This window comes from Schistocerca nitens, chromosome 8, assembly GCF_023898315.1.
Source record: "Schistocerca nitens isolate TAMUIC-IGC-003100 chromosome 8, iqSchNite1.1, whole genome shotgun sequence".
Taxonomy (NCBI): Eukaryota; Metazoa; Arthropoda; class Insecta; order Orthoptera; family Acrididae; genus Schistocerca; species Schistocerca nitens.
The window spans coordinates 430,611,570-430,624,028 of record NC_064621.1 but is presented as its reverse complement, the minus strand read 5'-3'; positions in this window follow the sequence as shown (position 1 = coordinate 430,624,028).

Sequence of the window (12,459 nt, the reverse complement as noted above, 5' to 3'; positions counted from 1 at the left end):
AGAGGATAGCGTCTTAGAAAGGGGTTATTACACGAACATAGAAAACAAGAGCACAATAATGTAGGCAAAATAATCAGGTGATGCTTACGGAATAAAATTAAAAATTGAGTTAGTAAAGGAAGTAAATGACTGTATTCATTTGAGGAGCAAAACAACTGACGGTGGTAGAAGTCAAAGGGATATGCAGGGTATCCCAGAAATGATGCAACAAAATTCGAGAGGTTGTAGAGGGTCTCTTGAGGAGCAAATCAAGGATAGGAACCCGTGTCCAGAAACGTCATCCAACGACGCTAATGAACATGGAAGTTATAGGCGCTAGTGCCTGCACTAGTCCATCTCTTCGCTAGCAAACGTGACTTTGTGTGTTGGCAGACTGTTGGTTGCCATGATCACCAGAAGATGGCGCTAGGTGCTGCGTAGAAAGGCCTTTTCTCCTGTGAATGCGATGCTCTGTTGCCTTTATGTCCTCCAACTGTTCGATGGGATTCATTTCGGGCGATCTGGGTAGCCAAATCATTCGCTCGAAACGCCCAGAATGTTCTTCAGACCAATCAGGGACATCATAGTTTCTTGGGAACATGAAGTTTTTGAATGGCTGAAAATGGTCTCCAACGAGCCGAACATAACCATTCCAGTCAATGATCGGTTCAGTTGGACCAGAGGACCCAGTCCATTCCATGTAAACACAGCTCATACCATTACGGAGCCACCAGTATTTATTGACAGCTTTGGTCCACACTCTTACCAACTGAAACAGGGTCTCATTTGACCAAGGCCTGATTTGACCGTCATCTAGGGTCCAATACATATGGTCTTGCCCCCAGGAGAGGCGCTGCCAGATTTCGCCGCATTCTCCAACCGGATACCTTTGTCGTACGTAACACATTGATTTACGCGGATACTTCAAGTAGTGTTGCTTGTCTGCTAGCACCGACAACGCTACGCAATCGCCGCTGCTCTCGGTCGTTATGTGAAGGCTTTCGGCACTGCATTGTCTATGGCGAAAGGTAATGCCTGAAATTTGATGTTCTTGGCACACTCTTGACGCTGTGGAGCTAGGAATATTCCATTCCCTAATGATTTCCGAAATGGAATTTTCCAGGCGTCTAGCATGAACTGCCGTTCCATGTTCAATGTATGTTAATTCCGTCGTACAACCAAAATCATGTTGGAAACCTTTTCACATGAATCACATGACAATGCACTGCCCTTTCATCTCTCGTGTAGCGATACTACCTCCATCTGTATATGTGCACATGCTATCCCATGACTTTTGCCATCTCATTGTATTTTGTTTGAATCAACTACATCTCTCTGCATTCTTATCACATAAGTACCATTTCTTTTTGATTGAGTCTTTTATACGACGTGTTATGACTCGAGCTCAGTATTGACATTTGACGCACGAAATACACCCAACAGCACGCTAAGCAGTCACCCCGTAAGACACCGTGAAGAGGTATCGGAGTTAATCGAAGGAGTAGCGCAAAGATTGATGAGTTGAAACTGTACATCGGCGTCTCTTTGTTGCTGAATTAAGTCTGCATCGAAATACCCGAAACATAAACCGCACCACGAACGACTTATGCGAATGGGACGGAAATCTGTAGATGTCACAAAGAAATAATTATAATTCACAAGCTGAGCAAGTCAATAACGCGTTGGTCCACCTCTGGCCTTTACGCAAGCAATTATTCGACTTGGCAAAGCTAGAGCTGTTGGGTGTGCTCCTGAGGGATATTGTGCCAAGTTCTGTCCAACTGGTGCGTTAGATCGTCAAAATCTCGAGCTGGTTCGAAGAGCCTGACTATAATGCTCCAAACGTTCTCAGTTGGGGAGAGATCCGGTGACATTTGTGGTCAAATTAGGCTTTGGCAAGGACGAAGAGAAGGTGTAAAAACCGTCACCGCGTACCGGCGGATATTATCTTGCTGAAATGTGCGCACAGGATGGATTGTCATGAAGGGCAACGGCCTACAATTGCGTCGAAGTACCGCTGTACTAAGTGGGTGCCATGAAGACAACCAAAGGAGTTGTGTTATGAAGAGAAATAGAACCCACGCCATCGCCATATGGCGGGCGACAGCCAAGTTTGTACCTTATAGCTGTCCGGGGCGTCTCCAGACAGGCCTTCGCTGGTCATCGGGGTTCAGTCCGAAGCGGAACTCATCACTGAAGACAAATCTACTCCTGTCAATGAGATTCAGACCGAAGCGTGTTCGTTGTTTTTTTTCGTAGTCTTTATTGCATCCTTTTCTTATAATTCATACATTAGAATTCATCCCTTTATAGCATGTTTGCAATGTCAATGTACATTCCAAATTCACAGCTTCTCCATCAGGGCATTCTTTTCTTAGGCACCCACCTTCACTGTGATACACTACTGGCCATTAAAATAGCTACACCAAGAAGAAATGCAGATGATAAACGGGTATTCGTTGGACAAATATTACTAGAACTGACATACGATTACATTTTCACGCAATTTGGGTACATAGATTTTGAGAAATCAGTACCCAGAACAACCAACTGTGGCCGTAATAACGGCCTTGATACGCGTGGGCATTGAGTCAAACAGAGCTTGGATGGCGTGTACAGGTACAGCTGCCCATGCAGCTTCAACATGATACCACAGTCCATCAGGAGTAGTGATTGGCGTATTGTGACGATCCAGTTGCTCGGCCAGCATTGACCAGACGTTTTCAATTGGTGAGAGATTTGGAGAATGTGCTGGCCAGGGCAGCAGTCATTTTCTGTGTCCAGAAACGCCCGTACAGGACCTGCAACATGCGGTCGCGCATTATCCTGCTGAAATGTAGGGTTTCGCAGGGATCGAATGAAGGGTAGAGTCACGGGTGGTAACACATCTGAAATGTAACGTCCACTGTTCAAAGGGCCGTCAATGCGAACAAGAGGTGACAATTTTGATGGGCAGTAGTGTATCATGAAACCAGAAACGTTTATCGGTGAATACTGTTGATTTCTTCTGTATATGGCATCACAATGAAACAATAACTCAGTTTTACAGTGTTTTTGTGTGTTAAACATGGATTTGATAGTGGCGAATATCAGGATATCTAACTTCTCCTGATCTATATTGTCACAGTAAATATACCCTAGATGAATTTTTGAAAGGAAGCAAGGAAGTACTGGGCGTAGACCAATTTTGGGTTGTAAAATAACCATCTCTAGACACGAAAAACAAAAGTAAGACTCTATACGAAAATTTCCAAATATTCTGAGATATTATTTTATTCACGACTGCAATTTTAAGCAATTTGCAGGATAGATTTCAGTCACCAGTTGGAAATAAATTTTTTTTATATTTCCTGCTTTCGCCAAATTAATTTGTGGTCTTCAGAAGCTTAGTTTAGCTGACAATCAATGTCTTTTTCATAGAAGGATTATGTCATGGTTTGTTCTGGAATGTACGGATAGTATGTGATTATTGTAAACATTGTTTGACAATTTACGGTAACGGAATCACATCTATGTATCTGTTGTGCTAGCAGCAACAGGTATGTTTCTTGTTGCTAGCACAACGAATGGCTCTAAGCACTATGGGACTTAACATCTGAGGTCATCACTTCCCTAGACTTAGAACTACTTAAACCTAACATAACCTAAGGACATCACACACATTCATGCCCGAGGAAGGATTCGAACCTGCGACCGTAACAGCAGCGCGGTTCCGGACTGAAGCGCCTAGAACCGCTCGGACACAGCGGCTGCTGGCACAACAGATACATAGATCTGATTGAGTTACTGTAAATTCTCAAACAGTGTTTAAAATAGTCACATACAATAGGTAAATTTCTGAATATACCATGACATTTTCCTTCTGTAAAGAAGACATGGACTGTCTGCTCAACTAAGCTTCTGAAGATGACAAATTAATCTGGTGAAACCGGTAAAGATAATAAAACAATTATTTGCAGCCGAAGACTGAAATTTATCCTGAAAAAAAAAAAAGGTCAGAGATATCCTTCAGTGTAGCTGTGGTCACACGCCACAGGAAGGAAGGGTGGAAGAAAACAAGGACAGAGGGAGCATCAGGGTTTTCAAGTGCCATCCTCTCGCATACAAGTTACTGTGCTTCCACTACACGACGTAGATTCGCCACAGCTCGGAGCCCTGGCTTCAGATCCTGTTGTACCAATTACTTAGATGCCACGCTGTCTCCTCTGCGAGTGGTGTTTGGTGTTGCATTAATTAATTATTTACGTGAGCGTGCAGTGCTGTGACAAAGCGGGAAGCACCGACCAGCGCCGCTGTTCTGATGCACTGACTCACAAGCCCGCTGCGGACGTCGTCCGTTTCGGTGAAACATTTTAGTCAGAGGTCGCATGACATAACACCGTGATAACCGGTTTCTGTAGAAAACGTTTGTTTCTGCCAAGAACCCAAGAACATGGTTCCGTCCTCCTCACAGGGAAAAGCACGGATGACTCATCCGGACGTCTGGTTCTATAATAAAAGAACCGTGGAAACTTCTACACCACCGAAATGAAAATCTATACTGCTACACGCAAGTAAGCAATAGGACTAAAAACTGTAAGATTTTTGAAATTTTTGGGATAAATGGCAATGAAACGATTATTCAAATTAGTGTGAGGAATCTGTGAAACTGGAGACGTGCAATCGATTTTTTGAAGGGATCCTGAAAATAGTAAGTGAAACAACTGCGAGATTCATTGCACGATCAGACTGACAGCTCATGCATCCAAGTTGCTTTCAGTGTAACGTGAAGAAGAATATTGTAAATGTATTTAAATATTCCATTCTATAGTAGATTCTTTAACAAATTTCGGTTTGGTTAGTGTGCAAACGTTTTCCGAATTCCTGGAGCATCGATACGCTTGCCAACATCTATAGCACACGAGATACACTCGTACTGTTTGAAAAACGGACGCTCGCTATACAATAATATGCAAACGGGAAACCTTGTTAGCGAATATTTCGAGGAGTTCTTGATCAATTTACTTCGAATTATTTCTCGATACTCTAACGTTGATGTGGACGTAGGCTGTACATATTTTTTAAACGACGATGTACAGGTTTTCTGTCGAAACTGACTACTATATTATGCTGTGCTGTGAAACTGTGCGTTTTAGTTTTCTTTACCGCAGTAATGGCTCTGAGCACTATGGGACTCAACTGCTGTGGTTATCAGTCCCCTAGAACTTAGAACTACTTAAACCTAACTAACCTAAGGACATCACACACATCCATGCCCGAGGCAGGATTCGAACCTGCGACCGTTTACCGCAGTAAGTTTTGGCTACAATAGCAGGGCATTTAAACCATTAGACAAATTGTTTCTTCCATGTATATTCTTCCTCCTTACATATAATTTTAAACAAAAGTTGTGTGCACAACTACACACATTAAAAAAGTTTTGCATGACCCCGGTTCCCAGAACTCCTGAAGGTAGACGTTGACTGTGGATACTGTATCACAGGCACAGTCCCTTTGACTGTTCAGAGATGTCACTCAACCCGCCCAAAGGTGTAAACAAACATTCATGAGCAGCGCCTAATAGACGGAGGGGGCCCGACAGCCGATCAGTTCCAGTCATTCCACTGGGAAGGAGGTACACGGCTCATGTTGTCTGTAGGTCAAGCATGCCTAGGCGGTCAATACCACAGTTCGATCGCGTCCGTATTGTTACTTTGTGCCAGGAAGGGCTCTCAACAAGGGAAGTGTCCAGGCGCCTCGGAGTGAAACAAAGCGATGTTTGTCGAACATGGAAGAGATACAGAGAAGCGGGAACTGTCGATAACATGCCTCGCTCATGCCGCCCTAGAGCTACTATTGCAGTGGATGGCCGCTACCAACGGATTATGGCTCGGAGGAACACTGACAGCAACGCCACCATGTATAACAATGCTTTTTGTGTAGCCACAGGACGTCGTGTTACGAATCAAACTGTGCGCCATAGGCTGCATGACGCCAACTTCACTCCCGACGTCCGTGGCGAGTTCCATCTTTGCAACCACGACCCAATGCAACGCGGTTCAGATGGGCCCAACAATATGATGAGTACCGCATATGTCTTCAACCAGACAACTGTCGGAGTCGTGTTTGGAGGCAACTGGGTCAGGCTGAACGCCTTAGACACACTACCCAGCGAGTGCAGCCAGGTGAGGTTTCCTGCTATTTTGGGATGGCATTATGTAGGGCCGAGGTACGCCGCTGATGGTCATGGAAGGCGCTGTAACGGCTGTACGATGCGTGAATGCCATCCTCAAAAATGCCTCTGAGCACTATGGGACTTAACATCTTAGGTCATCAGTCCCCTAGAACTTAGAACTACTTAAACCTAACTAACCTAAGGACATCACACACATCCATGCCCGAGGCAGGATTCGAACCTGCGACCGTAGCGGTCACGCGGTTTCGGACTGCAGCGCCTAGAACCGCACGGCCACCGGATGCCATCCTCCGACCGATAGTGCAACCATATCGACAACATATTGGGGAGACATTCGTCTTCATGGACAATTCACGCCCCCGTCGTTCACATCTTGTGAATGACTTCCTTCCGGACAATGACATCGCTCGACTAGGGTGGCCAGCATGTTCTCCAGACATGAACCCTATCGAGCATGCTTGGGATAGATTGAAAACGGCTGTTTATGGACGACGTGACCCACCAGTCACTCTGAGGGATGTACGCCGAATCACCGTTGAGGAGTGTGACAATCTGGACTTACAGTGCCTTGATGAACTTCTGGATACTATGCCATGACGAATACAGGCATGCATCAACGCAAGAGGAGGTGCTACTGGGTATTAGGGCTATCGGTGTGCACAGCAATCTGGACCACCACTCTGAAGGTCTCGCTGTGTGGTGGTACAACATGCAATGTGTGGTTTTCATGAGCAATAAAAAGGGCGGAAATGATGCTTATGTTGACCTCTATTCAAATTTTCTGTACAGGTTCCCGAACTCTCGTAACTGAGGTGATGCAAAACATTTTTTGATGGTTTATAAATTCTTAAGTACTAATTATCACAAAATATTTCCAGTCAAGGTTGTTTAAATTTAGAAAAAATGTTTTATTCCACATTTATGTATTCTACACTGCACGCAAATTCTCGTAGAACATGTAACTTTATTTATATTTTTTAATTTACCAGGAATCGAACAAAGAACCCCCCGCGTGATACGTGTGCATTCTACCACAGAGCCACAGCTCTTTTTAGAAAATTGACCTTATTAAATACGCTTGGTAAGTATTGAGATAATCAGCAACCAGCTGCGTAAAGGAAATTTTATTTCCTGAAACAGTTTCAGGCACTTAGTGCCCATCTTCGGAAGGTTGTGACTGTCACATTATTTGCAAATGTCAACAACAAGATGCATGCAGCGTATTTCTGTGATCATGTGGTTCGCAGTGCCTGTACAAAACTGGAACAAAGAATTCAAATAACATTTTTGTACAGGCACTATGAACCACATGATCATAGAAATATGCTGTGTTATCTTATTGTTGACACTCGCAAACAATGCAAACTTGAAACCGGTTAAGGAAATAATATTTTCGTTATGCAAATGGTTGCTGATTATTTAGATATATAAAACTACATTTGCTGAAGATGGATAAAATATCAAATGCTTCTAAAACTTCGAAGTCGATTTTCTTGAGAGTTCTTGAGATTTGCGCCTAACTGCTTTGAAAGAATGTTATTTGAGTTCTGAAAAAAGGGAAAAATGCGTTTTCCGTGTAATTTCCTTGTCAGTTATTACAGTTTTCAGTTAAGAATGTACTAAACATTCTCTGCAGCCAGGCACATTAACACAGTCCGTTACGAAGTCTGTATCCAAAAAGTCAACTGATCGTTTACACTGGCCATTCACATTAACACAATGAATTATGGATTTTTTTACTTACAAGGGAACCTCCCCATGGCATCCCCCTCAGATTTAGTTATAAGAAACAGGAAAAGTTGTGTGGAACTATGAAAAAGTAAGCAAAATATACAAACTGAGTAGTCCATGCGTAAGATAGGCAACATCAAGGCAAATGTGACTTCAGGAGTGCCGTGGTCCTGTGGTTAGCGTGAGCAGCTGCGGATAGAGAGGTCCGTGGTACAAGTCTTCCCTCGAGTGAAAAGTTTAATTTTTTATTTTCAGTTTACGTGACAAACTCTTATGTTTTCATCACTTTTTTTGGGAGTGATTATGACATTCACAAGAAAACCTAAATCGGGTAAGGTAGAAGAACCCTTTTACCCATACGCCAAGTGTACAAGTGAGGTGGGTCGACAACATATTCCTGTCGTGTGACGCACATGCCGTCACCAGTGGCGCATAGCATATATCAGACGTGTTTTCCTGTGAGGAATCGGTTGACCTATGACCTTGCGATCAAATGTTTTCGGTTCCCATTGGTAGGCACGTCCTTTCGTCTACTAATCGCACAGTTTTGCGGTGCGGTCGCAAAACACAGAGACTAAACTTATTACAGTGAACAGAGACGTCAATGAACGAACGGACAGATCATGACTATGCGAAAATAAAGATAGTAAACTTTTCACTGGAGGGAAGACCCAGATCATAACTATGCGAAAATAAAGAAGGTAAACTTTTCACTCGAGGGAAGACTTGAACCAAGGACCTCTCGTTCCGCAGCTGCTAACGCTAACCACGGGACCACGGCGCTCCTTAGCTCAGGTTATCCTTTATGTTACTTATCTTACACATGGACTACTCAGTTCGTGTATTTTGCTTTTTTTTTTTTTCATAGTTTCACACAACTTCTTCCTGTTTTCTCGACTCATCTGTGTTCAGTTTTTCAAGGCCAATCCACTGTGCCAACCTATAACTAAATCTGAGGGGGGTGCGATGGGGAGGTTCCCTTGTTAGAATGTTTCTTGAAGACTAACAAAACATTAGCACACAGTACCTGCTGCAGCGCTACCTTTCTTAGCACAGCTAGTCACATTTGCGTAGTGGTCATGACATAATGTACCGTGTCCAGAAACAGTAGAAAACACAAAACTAGCTGCAACCCAGACTCGCGGGTGCCGTACATGCCACTACTCCAAGTCTACATCCAGCCCACTCGGCCACGAACAGCTCCGCTACGGTCAGCAGCCGTCCTCTACCATCAACAAGTCAGCATTCAGGCTGCGGCAAACGTCACTACGGCCTTACGTGCTCCACAGTGAACAAACTCGCCACTCGGCTCACAGTCCATTCTCCTTTCCCCAGTCGGTGACGCCAAATATCACTCCTCCCAACGGAGAAGGCTTACCGGCAGTGTCCACAAGGGAAACTCCCCCTCGAAAACCCTTAGATTTAGTGGTAAAATGGCCCATTGAATAGCCCATCAAAAACATAGCACAAATCAATCATGAAAACAGAAAGAAGATATACTGGATTGTGGAAAAAACAGAACAATTGCAATAGTGAACGGTCCAAGCACAACATCGCGAATTTAAATAGCGCCGGCGTCGTGGTTGTATGTTCACAGTGTTGGATGGTGAACGGGGAGACTTGTTTTTTCATGTTTTTTTATGTTTTTTTTCGTTCCTTTGGTACTGTTAAGGATTTGTTTTTCAGGAAGACTTTGATCTACAGAACTCGAAGAATACTATTTTGCTCGTTTGACATCAGCGTAAAATCTGTGTGTGAAAACTGTTGTCTTTTCTTAAGTTGCTTATGGTAAAAAAAATTTATAATTGTTAACTCAAACGCAATAAAGAGATACTGTCCTTTGTCGTTCAAAATGGCTCTGAGCACTATGGGACTCAACTGCTGTGGTCATAAGTCCCCTAGAACTTAGAACTACTTAAACCTAACTAACCTAAGGACAGCACACAACACCCAGCCATCACGAGGCAGAGAAAATCCCTGACACCGCCGGGAATCGAACCCGGGAACCCGGGCGTGGGAAGCGAGAACGCTACCGCACGACCACGAGATGCGGGCTGTCCTTTGTCGTACTTGCCTATACCGGCACACGAGAAAGAATGATGGTTACCAAATCGCTCAGAGCTCGTAGAGCTTTTGAATCTCCCTCACTAACCCTTCAGGCAAGCTTTTCTTTCTGGGGCACTCCCAGAACTTCCCTCCTTTGACGTGGACCTATGCCTTCTTGATACCTGACAACACTAGGATAAGATCTTTATCTTTCTCCCAGTATTTCTCTATCAGCACACGGACACTGCAAGTTAGGTCTGTTGTTGAACTTTTTTGGCCTGAATCCGTTGGTTTCTGTTCTAACTGTGGCTCCATTGCTGTTCCTCTAGGAACTTCTTCAGAATTTTCAGGCTCTGCAAAAGAACTGTTAGAGCTCGATAGCTACTTTCGACACTTTCTTGAACAGCTCCGAACTTCTGGCACGCGTTTGTCCCTCTAGACGGCAATCAGAGCTCTATGCAGCCAATGTAGATCTTGGATTTGTTGCTTTCACGAGTCTCTCATTTATCTATTGGATGTCTGTATTTCATCTAATACACTAAGTTGAACAAAGTGTTTGATGTCTTTCTTATTCCCGTGGTCTAGGGAAAGTCTCTTTGACTAGAAATAAAAAATTCTGAGTCCCGTTTTCGAACACAGCAGTGTTTAAACTCTGAATAAAAACCATCAGCAATGGTGGCCGAAGACTCTTCGTGTAATGAATCACTCTAATTTTGCCGACGGCCCTGTCAAAGGAGGCAGAGGAGCGAACAGAATTTCAGGACAACCTATTTCCCCATCGTTGGGCAACTACCCCTAAAACGCGGAGGAATCGTGAACAACGGCATGAGGCTGCATTCGGCAGTGGAAACCAGTGCGTTAAGCACACAATGTGTATCCAAAGTACATATGGAAAAAGTGTCATGAGACCTCTCCATTGGCAGAAGATTCTGGACTAGTCCCCCATCCCGATCTCGAGGCGGAGACTGCCAAGTGGGAAGTAACCACGAACTAAAGATCGAATAACCAGCGATAGGGGAGCATTCTTCGAGCCGGAGCGTGGAATGTCTGAACTTTCAATAGTGTAGCGAACTTAGAAAATCCTCAATGGCAAATTCAAAGGTTGAGTGAAGTGCAATGGAAAGGATTCCCGATCAGAAGAATAAAGAATAATGTCAACAGCAGCAGACAGTTGTATGACGGGAGTATTAATTGTCATGAATAACAAACGAAGGCATAGAGCGGGTTGCTGTAAACAGTTCAGTGAGAGGGTTATGCTTAACAAAATCGACAGCAAGCCGACGCCTGCAACAATGCTTTAGGTATACATGCCGATTATTATAAGATCATCTTCAGACCATAGATGTCTACCGGAGGCGGTGGCGCGTGGCAACCCTCTTGTTAGTGGCTGGTGGTGTACACCATGACCGGTTTCGATGTTATAATAAGATCTAAACCGGTCACCACATCAAAATAATTTATGCGATCAAGACTGCTTCCAGTTTATTTATAATAATTATAGATCGCTGTTTCCTATAATAAGAACTATGTTCTTTAAAATGTATGTAAGAATATTGAGCGGGTAACCCCGTATGTGCAGGTAGATGATACGCTAATACTCATGGAGGATGGAACGAAGTAAGACTGAAGTTAACTGAAGGCGCTGGGTGCAAATGCTAGTCTGATAAGAAGAGGTTAGCACAAGCTAGGAATTCGTGGCGGACCCGTCGAATTACTCAGTCCGTGAAATGGTACCTCCCTTCTGTTAATGAGATTAACCATTGTATAACATTTCTCAGTAAATATCGTATTTATTGGCTCTGAGCACTATGGGACTTAACATCTATGGTCATCAGTCCCCTAGAACTTAGAACTACTTAAACCTAATTAACCTATGGACAACACACAACACCCAGCCATCACGAGGCAGAGAAAATCCCTGACCCCGCCGGGAATCGAACCCGGGAACCCGGGCGTGGGAAGCGAGAACGCTACCGCACGACCACGAGATGCGGGCCTCGTATTTATTGTCTATATTCGTGTGTGTTATGTTCTTCGTGGTTTTTGCTCCATCGCAAGCCCTACCATGTATCTGCGGGTACTGTTTTCTAGTCGAGAGTTAAATGGTCCGCGACTCGTTACACCTGAGAAATGAAGCAATTCAGTTCCTCACGCTAGCTTGCTCCGCCTGACACTAGAGTGGATTTTCTGTCACTACTGATTTTTCTTAGCCTCCTGTTCCACCTGCAACTAGCAACTCTGGTGTTGAATTTGTGTACCATTTCCAACACTGAGACTTGAAGAGACTTCCTAAGGAGAATTCCTCGGTTCGCACTCATTGGTCCTGCCTTAACTTGTGTTGATGGGTAATGTCTGCCTGACTCTCCGCCGCACAGTTACGGCGAGCACCGTCCACTATCACATACGATGCAGGATGATTCTGACCTGACAAAAACTTATTATGTAGTGTATTATGTAGTATGTTGTGAAGTAACATCTGAAGGATGAGTTCAATATTTCTGCTATAATTTATTTCTATGCCTTCTTTG